The sequence below is a fragment of the Aquila chrysaetos genome, chromosome 2, assembly GCF_900496995.4.
Source record: "Aquila chrysaetos chrysaetos chromosome 2, bAquChr1.4, whole genome shotgun sequence".
Classification (NCBI taxonomy): Eukaryota; Metazoa; Chordata; class Aves; order Accipitriformes; family Accipitridae; genus Aquila; species Aquila chrysaetos.
The window spans coordinates 4,981,878-5,006,258 of record NC_044005.1 but is presented as its reverse complement, the minus strand read 5'-3'; the positions used below and the strand labels follow the sequence as shown (position 1 = coordinate 5,006,258).

At 47.2% G+C, this 24,381-nt stretch overlaps 1 protein-coding gene across 9 annotated transcripts in view; it reads right to left on the bottom strand.

Annotated features, from left to right (window-relative positions):
- The window catches only part of KTN1 (kinectin 1), a 79,017-nt gene extending 62,435 nt beyond the window's left edge, over positions 1-16,582 (bottom strand). For 8 of the 9 annotated variants that reach the window (XM_030038323.2, XM_041129645.1, XM_041129646.1 and 5 more), the window contains exon 1: positions 16,457-16,582. The gene's annotated coding sequence lies outside the window, so the exon portion shown is untranslated. Of the gene's footprint in view, positions 1-16,455 lie in introns of all 9 variants that reach the window. The other variant, XM_041129641.1, reaches the window with a different exon arrangement.
- Positions 16,583-24,381: the final 7,799 nt, after the last annotated feature.

Below are 24,381 nucleotides of genomic sequence, written 5' to 3'. Positions count from 1 at the left end.
GCTGGCACCCAATCAGGGCCAGAGGAAAGTGTCCTTGGCCCCACCAGACTCAGAAACTGCAAGTTTTCCCTTAAAATCACTAACTTCTCACACACCCATCTATTATCTCCAAAGTCAGAAGATAACAAATTATCTTTACACTACCTTCTTCCAAAGTGCCTGTAAAGGATCAAAGGTTTCCTTCTTCCAGGAGGAGAGGGCTGGGGGAGGACTGCACCCCGACAGGGCTCTCGGCATTACTCAGCAAGTCTGCGTCTTCCCATCGCTATTTCCAGGGAGTCCCTGAGGCTTCCCCGGCTCCTTCCTTCACACGCTCATGTACAGACGTGCTCTGCCCATACCACCGTGAACTATTCAAGAGGCATTTGAACACCCAAGCAGCAAGCTTGCAGTCTTTGGGGTAAGTGTTTCCCCTTTCCCTGCTCTCCTTGCAAGCAGAGACCAGATCTGACATTTGCTCTTCAATCACCACTCACTTCTGTGCACGGGGAACTGGGAAATGATACTTCTCAAAATATGAAGGAAAAAAAAACACTTACTGTGTTTTCTCACACAGGACAAAGAGCAGCAAAATCTAAACTAAAGGTTGAACACAGACACTGATTTTCTCAGCTTGCTGTTTTGCTTGCATCCCAAGTGGGCAGCGATAGCAGCCAAGGTCAGTCACTCACACAACAGCTCCGAACAGCCAGAAGATCCCCCATTACATCTGTTGCTGTGCATCGCGTGTGTTACATCAGAAGGCATAGTTCAACGGCAAAAAAGGCTGCACAAGTAGCCATACCAATGAACCAGCATGAACAATTCTGCTGATGTTAAGGCAGGGAAAGATATCAGTACAGCTGCTCAGAGAGGCACTGCCTCTACAAGCTGGGCAGCAGTCAAGTCTCACTTCTCCAAAGCTGCCAGATAGAGCCAACAAACCCAGCCAGCAAGGCAGCTGTACCTTTTAGCCATGTTTTAGAAAAGAATTAAGTTTACATCTCTAAGTCTCAACACACCAACTTGATTAGAAACAACCTTCACTGTTCTCACCACAGCATTGCCCAGCTGCATTGCAATGCATGGCTTTCTCAGGTTTGCTCAAGGTATAACAATGCATTGCAATAAACCCAACATTGATTAACTTGTTAGTTCTGGCTTTGCAGGCAATGCTAGAACTTGGGGTTGTGCCAAGGCCATATTAATGCAGGATTACATACTAAAAATAAGAGACAAAGGTAGTAGATTAATGGCCAAAGCTGAGTTTAGATTACCAGTTTGAGCAGCAGTTCTGCACGTCATGTAGTTTTCAAGCATCAAGGGGTCTCCTGCAACGCAAACCCATGCAGCAGCAGGAGCCCGGTTCAGATTTAAGCCTTTTGGCTTAATTGTTGGTGCCCAGCACCTGGATGGGAAGGAGGAATCAGGCCATGCCTGTTTTGTTATTCTGATCAGCTGTCTGGAAAGTTAACAGAGGTTTGTACAAGCCAAGTTGATGTGACAGTCCATAGGAGCTCAGGTTTACTGCACACAAAAGCCATTTACACAAGTTTAAAGCCACTATGCACCTCAACAAAGGCCTTTTGACATCTGTTGTGGTCTATTGTATAAATATATATTCACAGTATAATCTTCACCTTGCATCCATAGAAAGCCTCAGAGTACAGCTACGATACCCTGAAGCCAGGGGCAGATATGATACGATAGCTCCAATGCAGAGTGCTGCACAGCCTGGCTGGGTTTGCTCGGGGTTTTGCCGTGGCTCTTTCAGCTAGCACGGCACCCTCTCCTAGGACACAGGGTTTTTGCATTACCAGCACAACTGTTTGCACGTCCTTCGGCTGGGGTCACGAAGCTGCCCATCACCCATCTTATCCCCTGCTCCATCTGCTGACATAACCACATGCAGCGTCATTCCCAAAGTTGGCTCTGCCAAAACAAGGCCAGGTGAGGGTATCAGGCTATCTTACTCCAACACGGCTTAATCTTTTTCTGACAGAGGAATAAGTTGCACTAGCATAAATATATTTATTCTGAGACTTCTGCACCTACACTTGCCATGCTCTATTACTTTAACTTGATTAAAACAAGCTCTACAGCACCCACAGCAATTACACAGTTGACTCCCCTCTGGTCACAAATGAGGCAGAGCCTCAAATTCCAAGTAAAAAAATTTCAAGATCATCACTTGAGAAATTTGGGGCTCCTACAGCCCTTTCATCTCTTTACATCCAATTCAGCCTCTGCAAGCATGGAAGGATAGAGGAAAGCAGGTATGAGCAGTAGCTTCTCAGGACTCAAATTCCTCTCATACTTTCACAGCAATCTGCAAAGAAAAAACAGCTGGAATGAAACCTTTTCCCTTTCCCAGTGTATAGGGTAAGTATAACTATCTAAATAAACATTCCTGTATTATGTATTCTTGTTTATATTTTAGAAAATAAATGTAAAATAAGAGGAGACAGAAACAAAAGAAGAAAAAGCCTTGAGTCCAGCTTTTTTTTTTTATTTGCCTTAGCAGATTGCTGTGAAAGTATGAATGGCATCCAAGTACTGGGAAGCTAATGCTCATTAAAAAAAAAAAAAAAAAAAAGAACCACCCAGGTTTTTATACACAAGAGCTGCAAATAGTCAAGGAAAAGACCCAAGTGTATTACCTGCCTATGCATCCCAGAAGAGGCAATTACCTCCCTGGGAGCCTCCCACAGCCCCACCAACACCATTTATTCTCAGGCTGCCTGGCAGGAGCACCACCACTGCCCATGCCTCGCCTCCCCAGGCAGGCACAAGCTGTCCTCCACTTTGAATCCAGGGCAAAGCAGATGTCCTCGGTGCCAGAATGATGGGAAAACCACGACAGATTGCTAACAAGGATGGCATTTTGTTTAGGGGACATATTTCTGAAGTTTGCACATACCTACAAAGAGGTCTGTCTTTACTGCTCGATTCTGCAAATTTCTACTCAACTTTACCCTTAACCATATTGGTCAGCTGACATTTTGGCCTACTCACTTGAATTTCTGCAGACACACAAGAAGGTTTTAAACCTACCACTTGTTCTGCGGGTCTCCATGCTGCCTGGTGCTAAAGCTTTTCTCCAAATTTCTCAAAGCAGCAATGGAGAAGCAAAAAATATTCAGCCTTGAAGGGTCAGCAAGTCACTTAGTGCAATGTTTAAGCAGGTCCATACAGCTGAATTTATTAACCTTTGTACCTCCACACCCTGATGGTGCGGAGACTGCCAAAACTATCCTACAACTGAGCTATGTACAACCTAGCAGTGTCATGCTGGTGCTTTCACCAAGTTTCCACCCACATTGAACAAGGTCTCACAGGAACTTAGGGAGGGGAGAAGAATGTGTGCACGAAGGTGATGGCACAAGAGGAAGACAAGAAGCCTCGAAATAAATGAGAGAACTTGGAAATTTTCCTATAGCAATGTATCACCAAAGTTTTCCTGCAAGAATATATTAAATTCATGGTAGGACTATTAACCTTGTTCATATTCGAATTTCTTTCCCCTACAAAAATAAATCAGCCAGCAAAGATATTCTTAGTATGAACACCATAAAAGTGACTTTATCCAGACTTATTTTTAAATGTGTATTTAACGGATAAGAACAGAAGTCTTCTGCCAACAAAGACAGGTATTAACCCAGGAGAATCTATTTAGTTTCAGACTTAACCACACAAGATTTTACTGAAGTATGCGCCCGCAGTCCTTTACCCTATTGCAAAAGGAACAAAGGAAGAGGAAATGACTAATCAAAGCAGCAGCACATTAATATATTTTGGTATGTGGAAAAGGAAAATTGTAGCGGGTATTTTTAACATTCCCAACAGGAGAAGGCACTGCCGTACGTATGCCAGCTGCCACGGAGGCTCAGCAGCTCCTGGAGAGGAAGTTGTGTCCCAAAGAGGAGTTCTGTATCTTCCATTTCCCAGCATGAGCTCTGCTGGAAGCTTAGCACACCACGGTTCAAGTGCGGTTTGCGAGTCGGCTGACGATGTTGTCGCCTTATGATACACCTGGAAAGGAGGCATGGCTGGGGCAAACAGCAATACCTCAGTGATAACGGGTGCACTTTGACTTGAACTGTAGGAGAAACCCAGCCTGGAGAGATGCTCCGGAGGCAAAAGGTGAGAGTTTCTTGCAGCACTGCCACCGGCAGGCACTTCTGCAAGTCCCATCGCCACCCAGCTCTGCTGAGCAAGGGATGCCCTCACTTACAGGCTGATAAGAGATAGGGGAAGAGAAGTCTCTCCCTGCCCCGGGGTGGCATCCAGCAAGTCACAGCTCACCCACATGCCACAAAGCACAACCCCATCCTGCACCTTCCCAAGCTTAATTTCCCCAAAATCCTCAAAGCTGTCCATTGCCTGCACATGCAAAGGGGCCAGGCTGCCAGCAAAACAGTGCACCTTCAAGTGTTTCCTCACAATTACTTTGCCACTGCACCTACATAAGCCAAGCCACTGATGTCCCAGTACAACTGGATTTAATAGCTGGTTTTTAATCCCGCACTCCCCCTGCCAGCTGCCTCCATGGGAAGCTCTTTGGGGCAGCCACAGTAACAGATTTGCTCAGAGCAACAGGGCAGGAGCCTGAAGGACTAGTGTGATAAACCCAAAATTAGAGCTTTCAAACCCCTTCCTAAAAGGGATCAAAACCAATCAATCTAGCAACAGCCCGCTACGGTCATTTGTGCAGTGGGATGGCACAGCACAAAAGCATTGCTCACTCAGTAAGAGAGGAGCTGGACCGCTGCCTGTCTGCAATTGTTCCCACACTTCATAATTAAGGGCTACAATTCACCCTTTTTCTAATGCCAAACCCCAAAAGACTCGTTGTAACAAAACTATTTTAAATACTAAATGGGAAGCTACTGCTGAACCAACTGTAATCGTTCAGATACCCCTAGCTCCAACACTGCTGAACGCAAAAGACACAGAGAAACTAATATTTAATGTTCTTGCAGAGGGATTTGTATCAGCCACCCTGTACACAGCTAGAAGCCTGAAGCTTAAGCAGGTCTTTACCCTGGTATTGCAAAATGACAACCCCGGTCATTCCACCAACAAGATTTTCCCATTATTTCTGTTCAGTGTGCTGTTCGACACAACTATACAAAGAGATTGGACCACTGACAAAACAAAACAAAACCAAAAAAAAAAAAAAAAAGTGCTTCGTTAACCTCTCAGTGACTCAACGATCCTATTGTTAAACAGCAATGGACAAAAGGAGAAGCCGAAAGCAGACGGATGCTCTCCTCTATTTGAATTTCTAGAGGAAAATGAGATTGACCTGCGTTGGCAACAGGCTGCAAGTTAAAAGAGAGTTGTTAACTCACAGAGGGAAATAAAAACTCTTAAGTGATTGTGAACCATATCAGATCTAGATGCTTTTATGTGGTTTCTTCTAACTACCTGAAGTTTTAAGATATTATTTACTGCACACTTTATGTCTAAGAAGTTGAGTGATTTCAGTTTTTTCTAAAGGCAAAGAAAGCGTGATTGCTGCATCAAAATTACTCTAAATGTGGCACAGACCTAGCTAAATGAGACCATCAGAAAGCAGCATTTGAAACAAGATTGCTGTACCCCATTATCAGGATAAGTCTTGATATTTTTTCAGCTGAAAAGGGATATGAAATGAACAGGCAAGATTTTTCTCTCTTCTCACCACATACAGTATAGTGAAAAAAAGTGGATAAAAGTATCCATCAGTTAAACAATCAAAGTTCACAGAGTGGTAAGAAATTTTCAAGTATGACAAGAGTTTAAAACTCGGGTATGCAGTTAGTTCTCAACCCCAAGATTTTAAAAGGGCAACTTCAGCTTAGGCTAAACAATAGGAGGAATGCAGACTCAACATATAGAAGTGAAAGTTCCTGTAAGTTGACAGAGGCATCATAGAGTTATCATCAACAGTACACAGCACAACTACCAAACTAGGACTTAAGAAGTACAAGTACTACAAGCCTCCCCAGGCTGAAATTGCCTCCCCTTCACCCCACATAGCTGGCTAAGCACTGCATCAGCATGCCTATATCTGCTTTTAATACTGTATACCACAGTCATGGTTCAGAAAGACCCAAAAACATCAGAAAATCCGAACAGCCAGGCTTGAGCAGGCATTACTTGCTACCCTTGCTTCCCCCTGTGCACATACAGCTACACTGCTCTGAACTACACCCAAGCAAACAGGGGCCATACCCAACAGATCGGCTTCCTCCAGCTCATACCTTGCAGGGTGGAGTTCAAGCCAGAGGACAATGCTGGCGTAGGAACAAATGGGTAGTAACAGGCAATGAATGCATTTTGACTGCAAGTCGAAAAAACGCTCTCAATCATCAATCCAATGAGATGCTCGATGCTGCAATGGTGAATCTGCAGCCTCCGTATAGAGCATAGGTGCTGTATTTTATTTCACCTGGCCATACAGCAGCAGCAGCAGACTCCTACTCACCACTCCTGCCACTTAGCTACAGAGGTGAACCAGAGCCCTAGGACTGCAGGGAACATGTATTAACTGATAACGAGAAGCATCTACCACTCTTTTGCTAGTAGCAATCCATGACTTTTAATCCGGTCACATTAGGAACACCACCTGCAAAAGAGGGTTGGCTTTTATTACAACTGTGCATTAAATTTAAAACTGTTTGCCTGATTGAAACATTGTTCATGCTGTATTTATAAAACACAGGGAATGTTTAGAGGTACATTCAGGACTGAATTTGGATCACAGAAGCTTCTGATGATGATGGGCTTCCTACAACACCAATATTTTGACTTTTTGCTCCAGCACAAACTTGTACTGGCTGAACAGAATCCCATCAGCAAGACTTCCACAACAGATATGAGTTAGTTTGACTGCTCCATAGCAAAGCTGTCCTAAAGTATGTTATCATACAGGCATAAAGATAGCACTTCTATATCCAAGCCAGATCCCTTATGCTGTAGAATATGGTGCTGTTGATACTCTTAGAAATACAGTTTCGAAATGGTTAAGGAACAGAAGAGGCTTTAAAAGCAATCCCTGCAGCACTGGCACCATACAAGTTACCCCAGTGTATTTCAAAGTATAAATTGCATTATGAGCTGGAACTTTTAACTCAATTTAAAGGCACAACATGAAGTTTAAGAAATTGCTGAACTGTGGTCATTTTCCTACTGAGACAGGTGAGGTGTTAAGGTCCCTCTCCACTCTCCTTCAAGACACTGCACGTAGCCCATTTATCCAGGGCAGCGCTGAGAGCTCACCTCATCACCTATCCAGAACACCTCCTGCACTACAGCACTGGCTATAGCTCCACCAAAATACCATCCTTTCAACTTCCACACTGAGGATACATGCTCCTAAACAGTAGCACCACACATTCCTCTCCATAAAGTTTCTTTTCACCTTGTTAACCCCTCTGTGCTTCATTTAACAGTCTGCTGAAGGTACTCACACATAAAGAAATGATATACAGTTAGTGTCATCTCAGCGCATGGACCCTTTAGGATCTGGGCAGGCAGCTTAAGTGGGTCACGTACTGAGGAACCAGTGCAGTATTTCAGTAGACTCCAAGGCAGTATTTGCATCTTGCCTTAAGCACCCAGACCAGGAGACTGGTCTCCCTTCCAGCATCAGGGAAAAGGCTCCAGCTCCTCCACAGACTTGCTTAACACCCTTGAATTACACCTGGGCCATGTGTTGAAGGAACTTTCTTATACCACCTTCCTCATGTGGCTGTTGATTCCCCAGGCGAGCGATGCTGAGGCTTGCTGATGTTTCTCTGAAGAGCAGCAGCCCAACAGACCCTGCAACACTCCTTAGCCATACTGATCCCAGTTCCACAATCCAGTTCACTGCACAACCCCAGATACAGCGTAATGTTGGGAGCTGGACAACACCACACATGAATCCCCTAAAAGATGTGTTCAAAGTGCATCTCTAAGGGTTTCCTGGTTTTCTCCACTTCTGACCATAAGGACCAACTTGTAAGTTTCCTAAAGGGACTTCAAATATGCATTTCACTGTTTTCAGAATTTTGAGTTCAAATCAATAACCCAATATCCCAGAGTTCTTCCCCAAAAGCAGCCTCATAACACATGCACACACACCCTCCCCAACACACTCAGCTTTACTGATCAGCACAGTACTGATCTGAACTCGAGAACATGCCAGGTTGTTAAAAAGGCCTAAAAACGCTCAGCAACAGAAATGCAGAGTAATTGAGGTCATTTCTCTCATGCTTCTCTGGGTTCTCACTCCCCTTGCTTTGCTGTCCCACAATCTGCTCCTCGTTTGGCATGCAAGGACTGAACAAACACTTCACTGCAACCACAAAGATCTAAACTTACTTGCCTACAACTCTGGTTACACCTCAAACTATTACTCCAATAGCCTTTAATGGGGAGCAGGTATTAAGAAATCTACTTAGAAATAGGTACACTGGACCTGAAGCCAAGAAATTCTTTCGGCACACAAACAGCTTGGAAAAAAAGGTAGAAACTGGGAGATCGAGGGTGGGGGGCTGAAAAGGCAGGCTTGTAATAGAAACATCTGACCAAGAATTTTCACAAGCCTTTAAAACTTCTGAAACCTAACCCCTTCACTAGCACTACTCACATGCCTCAGACTGCAGACTGTGTTACGCAAGTCATAATTGTGCCTCAGCAACCCTCCCTCCCACCCACGGCGCTCCGCACCTCGCCGAATCCACGTGTTGAAGTACACCTAAGCGGAGAAGTGGTGGACCTGTTCCTCCCACAACTGGCCTGGTGTACTACCACCTGTGCAAAGAAGGCCTAGCTTTGTTATGCATGTTGAACTAGGCTCTAACCCATTAAAAGCTACTTTAAAAAAAATCTGTTTTTACATACACACGCGCACACTAAGCTGTAAAGAGGTTTACTAAATTTAGCACGCAACCCAATCCTAGTGGTAGTGTAGCATAGGCTGTAGATATGGAAGTGACCTTAGGTGAAGGTAACAAGGGAGAACTGTTGGTACCGCCATTGAGCTGCCGTGGGAAAGCCCGGGGAACCCAGTAAAATCCTAACACAACCTCCATAAATCCTCCCTGCAGCTTGGTGGTTTCCAAAGTTTTGAGATGCTTCTCTTCCGAACAGCACTTCTCTTTGTCTATGCTAGGACAGGCTTGGCAAGGACACCTTCTCAGCAAACGTTAGGGCAAACAGCTCCTCCTTGGTCAGTTTGAACTTGGAGAAGTGAAGCTTTGATGGACCTCCACCACCACTGCTGTAAATACAGAACAAGGCAGCATAAAGAGAAAAAGCAGCACAGTCCTTTATCAGTCCATCACAGCTGAAGCCACGGTGGTGCCAACAGGTATTTATACAAGCAAAGGGCAGTAGGTGTGACACGGGATACAGCATTCACCCGTAAACTCCATTTTCTGCCAGTTTCCCAGCACCACACCCCATTGAGAACTGCAGACGCTGCCTGGTCCAAGAGAACAACGCGCCGAGTCTCCCCGGAGGACAGCAAGTTAAAGGAGGCAGAAAAGTTCCCGCCTAGCCCCAAGGGAAAGGGCCCTTCCTGGCACAGCACCACTAAACTCAGATCACTTCTCAGATCTGAAAATGCCCCATGAAAGATCCATTGGGTATAATCTGCTGTAGCCACGGTGCTGCTCTTGGGTATACCTGGAGCTGAAACAGACAAGGGCAGAAGAGATGCTGCAACCAGTTTCATGTACCTGTTTTTAGGTCTGTGCACAGCATAGCATTAAGAAAAAGGCAATGCCTACATGAAAGCCAAGCTGGGACGTCCCCGCACAACATAAGCAATGACTTAGCAGACAAAGCAGCACTAATCACCACTTAACGTTAACCACGACGAACAGCACTTTCAAACCAGTTTGGGAGGCAGGAAGAAACGTCGCTTTCTGCAACCAGGCTTCGCCTCCCACCCATGCCCCAGCAGAGACCCTGAAAGGAAGACGTGCGCGGGAACAGCCTCGGTCACCGCAGAAGAGCGGTCTCCCACTCGCCCACCAGCTAACTGCCGGCACAGCAAAGCTGGGGCAGCGTGCCCTGGGGGCCAGGTCACAAATGGGACCAAGAGAACGGCATCAGCAGCTGGTCTGCTGGTGAGCTCTTAGCATCTTCAGCTGCAGGCACACGGCCTCTACTTTCCCTTCTGTTAAATGGGAAGGTAAGCACCTCCATCCTGCCTGCATGCCGGGGCAGGTGCACAACACCGCGCGAGAGCCCAGCAGCGGCACAGGGCAGGCGCCTGGCAGACAGACATGCATGCAAGCCAAATGCAAGTCATCAGCTTTAAACGCTCCTGCCACCCAGCACTCCCCACCAGAGGCTCGGGAACCATTCACTTCCTCTAATAAGTTGGACTTTTTCTTTGTACTTACTGAGCACGGACTTTTCAACTTAAAACCCCAGGGCAAATAGGCTGAGAAAAAAAAAAAAAAGTAGTCATAGCCAGTGGTCAGATTAAACCAGTAATAATAAAATTAGCAGCTGACTGATATTACAGGCTCTCTTATCAGTCAGTCACAATCCGGTCCAATCCTGGCATGCTCCCTTAAGAGCTGCACCTTGTGCAATAGCTTAGTCATCATCTTCCTTGACAGCTACGCACTTGCAAATAGATTATGAGTCCACTCACATTTTCCCATGAAAATTTTCCCCTCCGCCCTACTAGAAGCAGGACAGGAGCAGAGTGCTGCCGAGCCGAGGAGCAGGCAGCTTGCCCCTTGCAGGGGAGGAGATAGCGCTTTTATCTCCTGGACTCAACAACTTCCTTCCTGTGCGGTTGCAGGCAGACAAAAGACACCTTTTCACATCACAGACAAGAACGAGATGCACTAAAATTTGTCACATCCCCGAAATAAAATACCCTGCTTACCATTTTCAGCCCATACAGGACAGCGTAAACCAGAATTAAGCCAGCATTTGTACTACAAGAAACCCTTTCAGAGCGGGATTTGGAAGCAAAAGAATAAGGAGCCCAAAATAACTCAGGTTCAGTTTATATTGCTCCAGCCAGTGACACAGCTTAAACGAGAGATGTTAACACTGGACCGAGGTACTTCCCCTCCGCAGGATGAGAGCTGGATTGTTTTTGGAAGTGCCATGAATCATGGACATAAATATATCAGGCTTTAAAAGCCTTCGATACCCACATAATTCTGAAATGAAGCTTTATTTTCCCTGGGTCATTCAACACATGCTTGACAAGCTGGAGACCAAACAGGCAGGCTGAAATGGTTAACTATTCAATTAATACCTGCAATCCCAAAACGAGAACTTGTGTTTTGCTGGACAACATCAACACACCTCTTCTGAGACAGAAGAAGCCCTCCCTGATGCTCAATTAGCCATTCATCTACAACTTGAAGGAAACCAGGAGTTTTGCTCTATTTCCTCAACTTTACAGCATAAAAGGGCTTAAAGATGTTTCCTGCAGCAGGGGAGCAGTTAGCAGTGTACCAGCTGCTCTCAAGCAGAGCAGTGATTTGCAGGATTGCCTGGCTGCAAGCAGATCCAGACAGGGCAGCACAAGCAGCGGGATCAGCCAGGAGGGAGGGTGTGCAATGGGAAAGAGCAAAAACCTGCAAGAAGTGCTGCTTTCCATACTTTACTACCACTGAAAATCCTGCACACCTGACAGTGACAGCAGCAGGGAGCTGTTAACACTAGCAGAGGACAAGGCTATTTATAATAGGGATTATTAGTGCAAGAAAATGAGTAGCTTGCCCACATTACTAATTTACAGACACTTTCTCCGAGTTATAATGCAGCCTCAGTGATCTAAAAGCAAAGATGAGGTTTCGTTTGAAAAAGAAAAAATGCTCCTCTTCTAAATAAGTCTTCTTGGGAAGAAAAGGGGAAGGAACATCATCTACTTCGTCTCTTCAGTAACAGGAATTTAGAACTGTGAATTTTGATAAACAGGGTAGCCACAAAGCGCTAACAAAAAACAAAGAACATTGCAGAAAACAAGGAGGAGAGCTGCATAAAAGTAACTATTTTATTTCTCATGAACCCACAAACCTTACAGTTCCTGTCCCTCTCCTCTCCCTCCCAACCCCCACACATTGCACAGCAAAATTCAAGGCTTGAAGCTCCTAAACTAGGAGACAATACTCTTTATTTGTGTTAGAAAGAGTCAGAGAAGAAGCTTTCTGGAGTTTTCACGTGCTTACATGCAATAAACCACTTCTCTTTTGCCCTGTTTTCCAAAGTATCCAAGAGACTTACTTAAAAAAAAAAAAATAAATCACCTTTAGTTAAATGGGATGCATTAAAAAGGATCATGAGATTTGCATTCTTTAGCACCTCAGATTATTTCAGTTTCCACAGACGTGACTTGCCCTTCCAACTCCCCACCAAACTTCAATTAAACAATGCTCATATTTGAGTGGATTTGGGCACTTCTCGTACCAAGACACTGGAACATCCAGGCCGACAAGATGGCAAGGCAGCAGTATTTATGCATTCCCAGGAGATGTCCATTTAATTTTGCTGTATGGATAGATACTGCACCAAGCCTGCACTCTGCCCAGTACCTATATTTAGGGACTGAGTTGACCCGACAGTGCCCCCATAAGCTCATTTATTAAGATTCACTTATTCATTCTAATATAATCTAATTAGACTGCAGCACTCCTGCACACAGGCATGGCAGCGACCAAGAGAGGACGAGTTCAAATGCAGGGAACCTGGCCCATAAGCTACTTTAGTTCTCACATGGCGGGGGGGGGGGAAAAAAACCACAAAACCTTGCAGAGGAATGGCAGGAATTGCAGATGCCTGCGTACTGTCTCCGTGCTCAGAACAGCACCTGGATTCACTCTGCTTCTTCCTCCCACCAGCCAAAGACCAGTTTTTCAACTGGAAGAAGCAGCAGAGTCCAGATCAACATACAGTGCTTATCGATGCGAGGGCTGTTGCTCCCGCTCTGAACTCATTGGAAATAACAGCCGCCGTTAAGAGCCATGCAGGCAAAAAAAGCAGGAATTCAAGTCTCAGGCAGTGCCCACACCAGCAGGCACAGATGTGTTCCCAAACTAGAGATTGCAGGCATCAGCCTGGAAAAAGTGCCAACAAGTCGACATTGTAAGAAATTACTTTAAAGGCTCCATTCTGGCAATAAGTAGGAAGCTTTCAAAGCTCAGAAGTACCCCCTCTCCTGCAACCGTCTGTAGTTCAGGCATGAGAACAGGAAGAAGCTTTTACATTTCTAAAAACATAAATAAATACTATTTTTTTAAAAGGCATCATGTGTTTTATTTGCTTGGACATCTTGTATAACAATGAAAGGAGAAACAGATTCCTAAGAGTCATGAGCTGGTAATTCTCCAATCTATCATCTCCATAGTTTACGCACAGTCATTAACAAGAAGTGATTTGTCTGGGACAGATTTAGCCCAGCAACTCCCTGTCTCATTAGCCTAAAACAATCACCTGAGGAACGTCGAAAAGTTTGAGAGCTTAGTGCAGCAAGTAGGCCCCCCAAAAATACTCATTTTTTTTTAAAAATAGTCCAATCCCACTGCTTCGCCAACACAGAGCAGGAAGCTTAAGAGCTAAGCACAGATGCATAAAATTCCCTTTATATTAAAAAGGTTTTGATGGGTAAAGGCAAAAGGTTTTCACTGACAAGGAAATCCTGAGAATCAACAGGAGGAGACTTAAAGACTTTGACTTGTTTAACCTATCAAATCAAGTGGTCAAGAGGGGATCCAATTGCTCCCTCTAATTACATCAGGGAGGAAAAACAACCGTTTAAACCAAATGGCAACGCCAGAACAAAAACAAATTATAGGAACACCATCAAGACGGAAATTCAGTGATTGCTCCAAGACTTAGAAGAGGCTCTCCAACAGCTCTCCTGTGGAGATGGGGGCGAAGAATAAACCGATCAACTTTCACCTTAAAAGCAGTTTTGTTACAAAAGGCATCCACAGCATGGATGGGTGCTATAAACAGGGAAACTAAACTTGATCAGGGGCTCTCTTCCGCTCTCAGGTTCTTATCAGCCCGCTTGCTGTCACAGCTTTTGGAGCAGATAGCGGGAACGAAGAATTACCCTCCTGCCTTCTGCTTCTTCCCCACCCCTCCAGGACAGCACAGGGGGTATTCACGCTATTTACTCAGGCACGTAATTGGGGTATGATCAGGGAACTAAACTTGGGAGCTGAAGCTCTTGCAAAGTCAATGGCGAGAGGTGGGTGTCTTGGCAGCAGCGGGGGAAGGGATTAGGAGCAACCAAGTTTGATGCTTAAAATAAAACACATGTCCTCTCCCCCCATGTCCTTATGCTTAAGGGTCTTGGCCAAAAATGTATTTAATCTATACCCATCACTTCTGAAATTCACGGGGAATTTCAGTTCCTGAGGGATTTTGTTAACCCTGGGTTTACAGTACTAACAGTCAAGCAATGATTAGACACTTTTGAGCCATAACCATCTCATCTCCAACAGTAAGATCAGATGATGCAAAGGAAAGCTGTTACATGCCTAACCAAGTAACACCAGTTTTATACAGGCTTGAGCAAGTCTTTCCCTTTTCTTCAAGGGGTTTCAAAAACAAAGTAGTTAGCAGGCTAAGTTATCTGTAATAAGGGGTTTACGACAGTGGGGGATAAAGGATCGAATTAAAAGCTAATTGTGTTCTTCACATCCTACTGCTGCTACTTCTGAGAGCAGAAAGCATCTTCTTGAGACTAGCTAGATAAGGGGGGGGGGGGGGAATCTAACAAAAAAGGTATTTGGTAATAACTCTAACAGAGAATTAGTGTTTCTATCCAAACCCCAACCCTTCCCTGCTGCAGTTACACACAAAAGTTATTTTAATCACAGTATGCAGAAAGCAGCATCAGCATATGAGGCAAGAGAAAAAATATGTGGTAAAGCAAGTTGCATAGCGTGTTCACAGACAGAAATTACAGTGCAGTTATAGGGAAGAGGTCCACAAGGCAGAGAAACGCTTCCAGCCCAAACCAAACAGGAGGACATTAGCGATCCACCAAGAGAACAGGCCAGAAAAATATCTGGAAAAAGGTGGAACATGGGAACTCAATCCCCTTTTAACTTTTGCAGCTATCAACTCAGACTTTCCAGCGAGGGATTTTTGCCTTGTCATACGTAGAGATGTGAAATAGAACTTGTCTACTAAATACCATGTGTGTTGTTGGACAGAGATGGCAATGGAAACACTAAAGAAAAAGAAAATAACTTTAAACAGAAAATAACTACAGCAGAGGATCGGCTCGGCTCCTCTTCCGCAACGCGCTTCCACAAAGCAAGAAACGATCTTCAAGTTTTTCTAACAGTGATCTCAAAATACACAGCACAGCCTTTGGAAAAAAAAAAAAAGGTTATAAACTAACAAACCTAAAGCACACAGGCGTATGCACATCACTAGGAGGTAGCATTTGGCATTGCCTAATGCAGAAGAGATGCTATGCTACATTATTCTTACTAACCACCTACTTAATTAAAATACTTCATTGATTGACATTAGTTGGGTACAAAAGATGTAGCTTTGCCACCTTAACTTTTCTTCCCCCCTCGACAGCCTGTACACCGGAGGAAGGCTTCCAGCAAGGGAGTAAGCTGCGAGTAGAGGAGGAGAAGCAGGGGGGTATTAACACATCCAGGGTTAACACAGCTGCACGCAACCCACACCGGTGCTGTACCAAAGGGCGCAGGCAATTTTAAAAAAATAAAATACCCCCAACAAACGTAACCTATGAATGTCAGAAAAAGCAGTATATTTTACCGTGCGCAGTTAACACCGCTACAGGAATACAAAAATGGGCCAGACTATTTTAACCGGCAAAGCGCAATGCTTCATTAAAGTTTGCAAGGCCACCCGGGCGCTGCAGCATTCGCTTCACACCTAACCTTATCCAGGGGCCTGAGAGCCCCGGGAAATTCTTATAAACCGTAATTTGGGGGTAAATTTTCACTCAGCCGCCCTTCACAGGTTCGTGCCTCTAGCAGCGGGCAGGTAACGACGCAGACCTACGGAAGACGACCGATACATCGGTTTTTTGTTGGGTTTTTTGTTGGGTTTTTTTTTTTTCCGCCGGTTAACTTAGCTTCGGGAAGGTTACCGGCAGATGTGCTCGGTAGGCACCGATCCCCACACACACCCCCCAAGCCCAGCCGGGGCTGCGCTGCCCCAAAACCGCAGCGGCGGCTGCCGGAGGCCCACGGCCGCGGGTGGGAGCCGCTTCTCCCCCCCACCCCCGCCTCCCCCAGGCCGGCCCCGGGAGAGCAGCGAGGACCGGAGCCCGCCCCGTCGCCCACCTGCCGGCGCTCACCCGCCCGCGGCCCGGCCACGCCGAGGCCTAGGCCCGCCGCCCCTCACCGGGCAAGGCCGCGGGCAGGCCCCGGTCCCGGCCCATCCCTCCGCACCGCCGGGCCGGAGAAGGTGGTGGTGGTGGTGTTGCGGGGGAGGAAAGCGGTGGTGCTCCCCGGGCGGGACTTACCGTGAGGCGCGGCGGGCCGGAGTCGAGCCGAGCCAGGCCGTGTGGAGCGGCGGCGGCGGGACGGAGCGGCGGCGGCGAGCCGGTGCCTGCGCGGCGCTGGCGGGCAGGAAGGGAGGGAGGGCGGGAGGAGGCGGCACCGCACGTCCGCCGCGTCTGCCGGCCTCCCCCCGCCCGTTAAAGGCGCGACGCCGACGCCTTCCACGCACTCCCCCCCCTCCACCCCGCGTCCGCACCTCCTCTGTGGGGATCCCAGCCCCCCCTCTCCCACGCACGGGGGGGGGGGGGGGGGGTGTCACCCACACACACGCTGCTGCTGCTGGGGTACCCGCAGAAGTGGGGGCTCGCCCAGCCGCACCTCCCCGGCGCAGGGAGCCTCCCACCCTGGTTCCCCCACTCGCGTGGGTGCATCCACCCAGAGCCTTCCCGCCTGCGTGGGGATCGCCCAGACCTCCCCCACGCAGGGGATCCCTCACCTAGTCGTGAGGCTCGCCCACCCAGACCTCCCCCACGCGGGGATCTCCCCACCCACGGACAGGGATCACCCACCCAGACCTCCCCCACGCGGGGATCTCCCCACCCACGGACAGGGATCACCCACCCAGACCTCCCCCACGCGGGGATCTCCCCACCCACGGACAGGGATCACCCACCCAGACCTCCCCCACGCGGGGATCCTCCCACCCACGGACAGGGATCACCCACCCAGACCCCACCCAAGCATGGGAATCACCCCACGCACCCCCCCCACCACACGCAGGGATCTCCCCACCCATGCGTGGGGACCACCTCCCACTCCAGACCTACCCCATGCAGGGATCCCACTACCTAGACCCTCCGCGCAGAAGGATCCCCCACCCACTCACGGGGATCACCCACCCAGACCCCCCCCACCCTCCCTAATTAACCCCCCCAGCGCCAGCCGGCTCCCACCGCACCCCTCTCCACCTCCTTTCTCGGAGCTGGCGGGGCGGGCAGGCGTGGGGACCCCACAGACCCAGGGCACCCCACGGCCTCCCCCAGGACATGAAGGAGGACACCAGGTCACCTCCCCATGACCAGGAACAGGGGTTGCCCCTAAATTTCTCTTAATTGCCTTAAACCTGCCAGGATCTGCAGCATGGAGCCGCCCTGCTCGCCGCATGCAACGTACCGGGGTTCATTCGATCACAGCCCCGCAATCGGGGGAGCATAACCAGATTTTTTTCAGCTCTGACTTCTTAAAGCCCTGACTTTTTCTTCCCTCTGACGTGGATCCTTCCCAAAGTGCTCACGGGGCAGATTTCTTTCACCTTCAACATCGCAAGAGCTTGCACATGAGCTCAGTGGCTGACCACGGAGCCGTGGGTACCCACAGGGATGAAAATCGATGCTCTGCCACGTAGTTACCCGAAACAGTGCAAGAAGCCACCAAGGGCTCTGGGACAGCACCCGTCCGGCTCCATCGCTGGGGGACTGACATTAACTCTCAGCTTCCCGGAGCCCCAAACTTCAATGGGGAAAAGCAAACTCCCGTGCACAAGAAAATTCATCTTTTTGGGCAGCGGGAGCGGTGACAAGGACAGCTGAGCCAGCGGTGGATGCGGGTCGGTGCCGGCGCTGGTCAGGACCAGCAGCCCGAGCCCGGCTGCGGTATCCACAGCGGCTGGTCGCTCTGCGGCCGGGAGGCAGTCGGCAAAAGGGAGTTATCCCAGCAAAGCCAGGAGGCTGGCATCCCCCCAGGCTTCGCACGCACCCTCCCGTCATTTCTTCAGACCTCTGGCAATGAAAAGTCTGGTTGAACTTCCAGACCCCGTTGCTCAGAGCAAACAATTTGCTTATATGTCCCAAAGCATCTTTGAGAAATCAACTGCAGCATTCGGTATCAAAGAAGGATTTGCATCGAGCTGCGCTAAGAGCTCATCATTACCCTCTTGGCCAGCCATGTGTGTCACTCAGCTGCAGGCTACCGCCGCATTTCCAAACTCTCCGGAGCAAACAAAGGCAGCGGATGCTGGCGGATGCCGTGCTGTTGCATGCGAAGCTAAGCGGGCCGGGAGGCAAGGCCACGCCGGCGGTCCACAGGGATGTGCAGGAGGTGGCCACTTTGAACGCGGGACTGGCCATCAGCTGGCAAGGCAGCGTTTTGCTGCTTCATCCTGGAGCTTCCCTGGCTCAGCACGTCCCAGCCGGTCACTCTGCTCTTGCAGGAGCGCTGCCGAGAGCGGCACACGAGCCAGCCAAAGGCAGCATCCGCATCCTGCGCTTGCAAGGTGCAAATTTAAGGCTGAATCTTGCTTGTATTAATCACTGAGGTAGCTGCAGTGGTTGTGGTGGGGCTCAGCAGCAGGAGATTTTGCCTATGTTTGATTGCTTCTGTCCACAGCAGAGTTTTCCAGCTGGCATCACAACCGAATCACTATTTCCCAGGAGCGGGAACAGATTTGCCACCCCACGGGCAGGGGATGGGGGGGTCCTGCCAACAGGGAGAGAAAACCTGGGGCCAAGAGCTGGGAAAAGGCATAGGAGGGACAGGGCTGCCCCTCCTGCCGGGAGCCGAGCAGGAATGCAAGAGCAGAGAGGAGGAAAAGAAAGATCCAGCTGCTACAGCTACAGAAGATCTTTCTCTTCCTCCACCTTCCAGGACTCGGAGGCAATTGCCCCGCTCTCTGGTCACTGCTTGCTCTGAAGGGGTCTCAGCCAAGAACATACCACTTACTACCGGCTTAGAAATTTCTGGTCCTTCACGTGTCTTACACATTTGCCCCAGCATGACAGCATAAGGCATGATATCAAGACCTGAAAATGCTTAAATCATATGTTGTGTACCCTTGCCCGATACGTAAGGCAATAAACTATCTAGATTATGTGGACAGAGAAACCCGGTGGAAAAACTCACTGGAGAGCTACCGCTGTGCACATCAGCCAGCCAGGCTAACGATGCTGAATATCCCCAACTGCAGGGAGGAAATAATGCAAACAGCCACTGAAATCCCAATCACATTAGGCAGCCACTCATGGGGAAAAAGAAAAGGTCTTAAAATGCCGCAGGAGCCCCAAGTCATTAGTTTTGTCAGGAATTTTGCTTTCTCAGATCACAGGGAAAAAGCCTTCAGATCTGTGGATTCAGAGAAGGCCCGAGAGAAAGGCAAGCTATACGCTTAGCGGGGCTGTAAGTCACGGGAGCTGATTATTGTTAATTTAGCATTTTATATAAGAACATGAGAGATCCTTATCAATGCCAGAAACAAACGCCCTGCAAGTTTCAAGACCTCGCTGATTCTAGCTAGGAAAAAAAAGATGACCAAATGCTGGCTTTTCTCTCCATCTCTCTTTGTGTTACATTTTTTATACTATTTACAAGCATAAATTCCTACAACTGGTAGGAAGTGGAAATTAACAAATCACATGCACATGTGCCGAAAAAGGTTTCAACTGCTGCTAAAGAAGGTCACAAAAATGACTACAATTTTCTTCTCAAAGTAGTAAACTAGGAGTAACTCCGCTGCGGAAACTTGAGCTACATGGAAAAAGACGTTTGATCCAATCCAACTGTAAGGGAATAAAAATACATCTGTCCTAAGCAGCATCCGTCAGCACAAATGACGCTAGAAACTCTTGCGAGAAGAATAAAGGCTCATAATTAAAAAAAAAAACGGTCTAAGCCGTGACATTGTAAGTGATCGGTATGAAAATGTGTCAGGCTAATACAAGTCTCCACATAATCCACACGCTATCACAACGTATATATGTTTTTAATTAAGCTGAGATGATCATGGTCACATTTTGTACTGACGAAAATCCAGCTAATAAAGTGAATTGTTAGAAGCTGTTTCAGAGCTCACCGAAAAAACTGTTTATTTATAAACTGCATTCACCTTCCATTTCTGGATTTCACCGTTGTAATAGAGCACTGAAAAGCCCAAAACGGGGTTTAAGACTGTGCTGTTCAATTCAAAAAAGGAATTCATCACATTCAAAAGAGGACCAACTATGAGCAGCACAATTAAAGACACCAGACAACTCAGCGCCCATCTCAGTGACTGACGTTTTCAGAGTGATCAGACTTAAATCATGACTTCTGACAGTTTCCCTTCAGGCTCTTCAGTCCTCACCTCCTAGCACAGGCCTGGGACTAGTCGCTCTCAGCTTTCACATTTGCAAAATAAAATGGAAATTCCATGAGAAATCCCAGAGGGAAACCCCTTTCCTTCCTTCCCCAGGCTGCTGTTCCCGCACCAGACACCCGAGCCACACACACACGTCCGCTCCCGAAACGCTGCGGTTTATACCCAGCGTAGCAGCGGCAATTGCCGTCTGATGCCGTAAGTGCTGCATCTCACCCAGCCGTCCCGACCGCACAGCTCATCGCCTCTGGCCGTGGTCACGGCCACCCTAAATCCCCCGTCAGCCCAAGACAGAGCCCTTCCAACTGTCCTATGTGCTAACACATGCAAGCGGAATAAAACAAGCACCTAAACCCTTGCAAGATCAGTCTGAATAATCCCTGCTCATTTTCAAGTCACTAATTACTCTTACTCCTCTAAAGCAGGGCTTTAATTATCTTTTCCTCCAAAAGAGTTCAATCTTGACCGAAAAGCAACAGCTTTAGCTGGAAGAGCTCACTCTAAAGGAAAACCTTTATTTGCTGTGACTCCAGTGGGTCATCAGGTCTGGGCCACAGAGTTGGAATTTAATTTCTAATCTGGAGATTTCAAGCCTTCAGTATCAGATGTAGCTAAAGGGATCACAGGGAAGCTGGGCAGAAAAGCAGCTTTCCGAGCAGCAGAATAATAACCATGCTTTGAATCAACATCAGGAGTACTGTTTCAAAGCAAGTTTCAAATATTCTTCCTCTTTCTTGGTAGCATCCTAGCAGAAGATGATTTTTTTAAGATTGGATGGGTATCATTAAGCAAAGCAAATGAGGAAATGACACAGAAAATACCTCGTCTCCTGTAAAACACTCCCTGGGTGGTATCAGAGTGACAGTTCAAATCCTTTCACCCATTCATCATTCGTAGTACCCAGTTGCTATTTATGCTGTTCTACATCAATCTATAGCAGGTTTTAAATTAATACTCTTCTTCATCAATACCTATGGAATGAAGATATTTTCCTTTGCAAAAAAACCATTTGCAACACCAACGCAACGCCCCTCCTAAGCACAGACCTGTAACTCACCTGAACCGTAGCAGGATGGGTAGCAAAGAGAAACAATATGCAGTGAGAGATGGGGCGGGGGGGGGGAGAAATTGCAAGTCAGACAGACCTTCTGCTCCGAGGGCTCTTTCAGCATGAGGATAAGGTATCCCACCGCCGAAGCAGCCTGCACGGCTGGCTCAGCATGTTTTCCTCCCGCAGCCAGGGAAGGACATTGATTGAGCTCTGCGAGGCATCACGGGAACGCCGTGTGTCAGGCTGTGACAAACTTCTAGGGAAATGTGCAGCAAACAGGCTCAGAGCCTGTCGAGGTAAATCAAAGAGCACAGGAACCATCCCAGCTGTTCATGCCACCGCAGAGTAAGTTAATATTAAAGTATTTTGTCTGCAGCTACGCAAGGGATGCGGCCGCCTGCCTGGCGTAATGAGTGTCACGCCAGAGCGGATCTTTGTTCTCCAGTCCCCAGTTTGCCACCACTGGTGCGTCCCAAGGGTGGCTGTGTAGATTTGGAAACGTTTGCAAATCCTTGGGTCCGAGGAGACGTCCTGCAAACGGCGTAAGGATCGACCGTGCCCCAGGAGATCCAGCGACAATTCCCGGCGGTGTCACAAACTCACCGTACATCCCTCTGAGAGTTGCTGGTTTAGCTCCTCATACTTAAAATGAGCAAATATTATTCTCTTCGCCTATATAGCCAATCTTTTTAGATAGTGACAAGCCTCTCCCTAGTGAACCTACCATCTGCTCACGTTGTCTCCGGACTCGTAAGATGTCTAAGGTTTTCTATCATACTGTTCGTAAGGCCTGGAGGAGAGAAAGGGTTAAGAACCAACTTGGATTCTCTAGAGAAAATAGAAAGGCACCAGAAAAGAAGCCAATTCAACTGATTTTACCCAAAGGGACAAAAGGAGGTTTAGAAGGTCCTTTATAAAACGTCACAGAGAAAAGCATTATTGTCCTACAGGGAAAAACATACCCATTAACAAATTAGGTGAGAGTCAAGTGAGATGTAAGAGGTCTGAAACAGCTGCATTCCTCAACGCCTTTAAACTGTCTGTCTTCACACACTTCATTTATTTTGGATAGCAGCATTGCCCATGCCAATTTGGGAGTAAAGGGGACTGTAAAAATACCTGGGGATAAATGTGAGTATTTTTAATGTTAATAGGCAAAACCTAATGGATCTGAGCAACACGATTTGGGTTTTAAAAAACAGCCAACTTAGGACCCTCCCAAACACATGCCCATCTGTGTTTCTCATTTTCCTCAAAGCGTTGCTGAGCGTACCTTAGCAACTCTACCTGAGCCCTGTCAAATGGTCTGAGTGGAAACAGAGCTCAGGGGAGCAACTCTTCTACTTATGAGTTGGGTAAATGCCCATTGAAGGGAGGCCAAAGCAATCACAGCATTTAATTATTTCTGACAAGTCGCAGGTAAGTGAACTGAACTTAAAAAAAAGGGGGGGGGAATGAAACTTTTATAAGGAAGGGCACTGCAACAAGTTAGCTTCTTCCACAGCCTGCAGACACCAAAAATACATAAAAATATTCCATAAGAGTATCTTGGATCATATGGGGAAAATTAACTCATATTCCACTTCTATACACTGACAATAAAAGCTACGGTATAAGAAAGCATGATGTCCACAGTCTAATGCCATAACCCGTTCAAGGGAAAACTTATTAACAACAGAAACTGCAAAGACAGCGATGAGGAATGAGAAAGATCCAAATGGAGGGATGAGGTTGTACCGAAAGGGATCACAGCCTGGATTCCTGCTTGGCTGGGACAGGCATGGAAATGAGATGAAGTGCAGGAGCACAGGACGGCAGAGCTGGGCACGGACTCCTTCGTCACGCCTAAGCTAACCGCGTTTATTGGCAGACCATGGGCGAAGGGCTAGACTGACAGAAACATGACTGCGTTAACAGTTAATTATGTGCGTTAAAAGTACAAAAAGGTCAAGGCGGGGGGATCGAAGCTTCTGCTGACATCTGGCAGCATTTTGGGGAAGTCTAGTTTCTCCGGAGGTTCTCGTTGACTCAGGAGTGCTGATTTGCTTGCCGTTAATTGGAGGAAGAGGTAATAAGAACTGACTAATCGCCAGGCTGTGCACCCTGAGGACTCATTCCCGTGTCAGTCATTACATCTGGCTGATCAGTCAGGCAAAACTAAGTTTTACGGGGATTTCAGTGACTGGTCAGCACTCTTCCTTGGCTCATTGTATTTGCATAGTATTTAGTTGTCCTCCCCTATATAATAAGCTAGTAAAAACTCTAGTGGTGGCATAACTCAGCTGTCACAGCAGTGAAGGCATCACAGTATATGCTCTAATTCCTTGAGAGCTTGTGCTGAAGTTCCTAGACATGCTAATGCCATTGCTCATATCTTCAACATTACTGCGACCCCTGCAAACTAAATTAATAGAGGTCTGTTAGCATCTGCTATATGCACACTTCTCTGCTTTTCTGTGCAAACACGCATGAGTGCTATTACTGTATTGTCTTTTTGAGATAAGGCTTAAAGGATCAGTATTTAATTGCAGCAGTAAGTTCAAGGTGTGAGACACGGTGTTTGCATTAGAGCGATTTGTCACAAAACTTGGAGGGAAACAGCAGCAGTGAGATGATCCATCGCACACTCACCTCATTTAAATGCAATTCAATTTAGACAGACCATTTGGCACAAAAATTAGAAAGATGACTTAACAAAAAGCATGGAAGAATACTCCTGAACCCAGGTGTCAGATATATTTGTGTGTGACATTCATGGAGGAGCTGTCCAA